This window comes from Polypterus senegalus, chromosome 16 (genome assembly GCF_016835505.1).
Source record: "Polypterus senegalus isolate Bchr_013 chromosome 16, ASM1683550v1, whole genome shotgun sequence".
In the NCBI taxonomy this organism is placed as follows: domain Eukaryota; kingdom Metazoa; phylum Chordata; class Cladistia; order Polypteriformes; family Polypteridae; genus Polypterus; species Polypterus senegalus.
The window spans coordinates 6349152-6352858 of NC_053169.1; the positions used below are offsets into that span (position 1 = coordinate 6349152).

Genomic DNA, 3707 nt, shown 5'->3' on the forward strand with positions numbered 1-3707 from the left:
TCGTCAGCAATGCTGTCTCGACGTGTTATGGTTTGGTATCTATGACTATTTTTTAATGTGTTGATTTCAGTCTACTGCGGTGGGTTGGCACCCTGCCCAGGATTGGTTCCTGCCTTGTGCCCTGTGTTGGCTGGGATTGGCTCCAGCAGACCCCTGTGACACTGTGTTCGGATTCAGCGAGTTGGAAAATGGATGGATGGATGATTTCAGTCTAATTGAATGATCAGATGTTCATTTTTGGTCAAAATGATGTTCGGTTTTCATTTAAGACAGGGGGCACCACTGAGCCTCAAAACCCCAGGCACACCACGCTAAACAGTCCCAGGTACAAATTTTATCCCTTATATACAGGACGATCCACAGTCTTTCAATAAACTGCTCGTCCAGGTGAGCTTTGCCTTCTGCCTGCATAGGCTGGACGACTCAATTTTATGTCCGACCCTGGAGGTACCTCTGCTACCGGGCCATAGCCTGATGGAAGCACTTCCAGGTCAGATGTAAGCCTAATGAAACAGGAGGCCCCTCTCCCTGCAGTACCCCCTGGCAGCACCGAAGGACCCCGACAGGATTGTCGCTCAGGACTACGACACCCATATATCTTTGTGGGTGTCCTTACTGGGTCAATGCCAGTGAAGCACTGCCATCAATTATACTGGGGGAGGAACTGTTCTCGATACCCCAGCTCCCCCTCCTTTCTTTTGAGCTAATCTCTTTATTCAATTAAAACAGATTAGTTTTTTTCTATCCCGGTTTTCCCATGAATTTCCTGACTTTATCATGGCTTGGAGTGGTGGCTTTTATACGGCCCCCGGAAGTGCTCCAGGTACTTGATGTCCTTCTTCCTGCTGCACTTCCAGGTTGGGCAGAAGTGCTGTAACCCAGGGCTCAGCAGTAACTGCAGCGCCCCCTGGTGGCGCCCATGGAACCCAGCAGGGCTCCATGGGAGTTGGAGTTTGTTGTAGCCACGGCCCAGGGGGGCTGCCCTCTAGTGCTCCAGGGGAGATAATGTTCTAAATAAACTCTCTCTCCCCGGTCCTTCCACTATTGAGGCATCCTGTCCAGGTGAGGGGCCCGGCTGTCTGCCACATTGTATTCATCAAGAGTCTTTTTGCAGATCTGTTATTGTCTGTTCTTTGTTGTTTATGGAGCCATTTACAGATCCAAATAATTCAAGGCTTCTACTGGAACCTTGCTGTGGATGGTTCTGTCGGGAACCCAAAATGGCCTTGCTCTGAAGAAGCACTACTTTAATTTTAAGAGTGTACACCACACCCCTTGGCGGGCCTCCACGTCTTTCACCCTTCTTATGGCTCAATGTCAAAGGCGAGTTGGCGCCTGTCTTCAGCCGCAGTGTGCATCATGGTGGCACAGGCCACGGCACGCAGTCTCCTTAAACTCAGACACTCGGCTCGGCTGCTCTAAGCTGTCACTCTGTGTTAGGGTGGCTGACCTGGAGAATCCAGAGTGCATTGTGGTCAGCAAAAGCACAACAGAATAAGAAACAACAAACCTAAAAAGTACTTAAGGCAGTGGTTCTCAAACTGTGGGGCGAGCCCCCCTGGGGGGCACGAAGTAACAAAAAGGGGGGAGCGAAGATGTGAAAAAAAGAAAACAAGAATCAAAAATATGAACAATACATCTATTGAAACCAAACTTAAACTACATTCTGATACTAGAAAAATAAATATAGAGTTAGATAAATGTCGATAAAAGTTGAGTAGGTATAATAAAATATGCATCTATGGTATATCATTAATTAAAAAAGAACCAATTGGTATTAGTGGGCTCCTTTCAAAAAAATCTTAGGGGGGCGCGATTAAAACTGGTCGAAAATACTTAAAAGGTTGAGAAACGCGGACCCAACCAGTGTGCGTTAGGAAAAAGAACCGCCCCTTAATGACGTCAAGCCAATAAGACGTGGAGAGAAACTACATGGGCGTGGAAACAGATTTAATTTGCATACACATAAGATGTTCGGGTAGTTGTGCCTATCTGTCGCTACTTTTTATTAAAAAAATACTTATTACAAATTAAGAAACTTAACACTCTGTGCTATTTTAAATTACCTTAATGAAAGGATTCGGTAGTTTTACGATATTAGATTTTTATGAAAACACCAACATTTAATTATGAGTTTAATTTCATTGGGTGTACCTTACTAAAATTACTTTCTTATACTCCGGTTTCTCTTCAGTTCGTATAAATCTTTCGCCTTTTACTAAAGATTTCCGTGGAGAGAAGCATTTACGAGTTTAAATAATTTTTTGATTCCTTGCGAAAGCGAGGATATCATAATGGTTCAAAAAAAAGAAAAAATTAAAGACAATGTAATATTAACGTTTCGTTTTATAGTCTGCTTTCTTTATTACGCATCTTTTCTGATGGCGCTCGTTTGTCAATTTCTAGTGATGGGAAAAAGCAGCTTTAAAGTTTAAATGAAACGTCCCATAGTGGCCATTCAGGAGGGGCTGACACCCCATGGCGCTGTCTATTTAAACAGTTGGTGACAGGAGCCTGATAGAGGAGCCAGTGAAGAAGATGAGGGGCCAGAGGTCAGGAGTCCCACACGTCGTCCGGTCCGGAGTACGGGCGACATGGGGAGGTGAGGCACGATTCGTCCCGGTGCTTTGCAGCGTATTTGTAATTTTCGTTGTCATTTCTCTTTGCCTCTAACAGCAGGGAAGTTATCCTTGGCACACTAATCTGACATCCTCTGGCAACGAGATCAGCAACTGCAGTCTTTAAGTGGGACATCCCCTCGGACAAGATGTCATGTGACGCCGGCTTCAGCAGTTTGCCTCTTTTCGTGTTGAGGTGTTAAATGGTAAATGAAGCCGACCATCTGAGGGCTCAGAACTGCACGTCCTCTGTGTGTGCGCCTGTCTCTTCTACCTCTGCGCTCGTTACAATTCCAGATTAAACATTTGTTAAATATACAGTACAACGACAATATGCAAAAAAGATATGTATAATAGTCAGATACAAAATTCACTATATAACAAACAGAACGACATGAAAGGTGCTATATAGTACACAAATACAAAAGGCACTATTTAACAATAAGAAAGGTATTCCAGAAAATGCACTGCGTACTGCATAACAGATTAGTAGATAACACACTACACCATATACCGAGTAGTATTATGTGAATGGTGCTCTATATCAGATAGGAAAGGCGCTATATTACAGAGAGATCAATATGAAAGGTGCTATATAATAGATGCATTCAAAAGGCACTGCATAATACTTAAGAAAAGTACAATATAATAGCTAGAAATGGCACTATAAAATACATACAAAAGACATTTGATATTAGAGGTGCTATATAACAGATAGATTGATATAAACAGTACTATATAACAGATAAAAAGGCATTATATAAAATAGTGGCAAGGCATTACATATTAGAGTAATTAAAGTGAAAGGTGCTATATAGTGGCATAGCATAGTAGTATAGCATAGTAGACACAGAAGGCCCTAAATATAATATATATAATAACAACAACAACATTTATGTATATAGCACATTTTCATACAAATAATGTAGCTCAAAGTGCTTAATAGCTTTGATAAGATACTGTATACCAGTTAGAAAACACACCATATAACGGAGAGACATGCAAGGAGCTATATAATAGATAAGAAAGGTACTGTGTAATTCATCCATCCATCCATAATCCAACCTGCTACATCCTAACCACAGGGTC

At 42.3% G+C, this 3707-nt stretch overlaps 1 non-coding gene across 1 annotated transcript; it reads left to right on the top strand.

Moving 5' to 3' along the window:
* The first annotated feature begins 2174 nt into the window (after positions 1 to 2174).
* LOC120517053 lies at positions 2175 to 2288 on the top strand. The gene has a single exon (XR_005630977.1). It is a non-coding gene; the product is annotated as a U5 spliceosomal RNA (small nuclear RNA).
* Positions 2289 to 3707: the final 1419 nt, after the last annotated feature.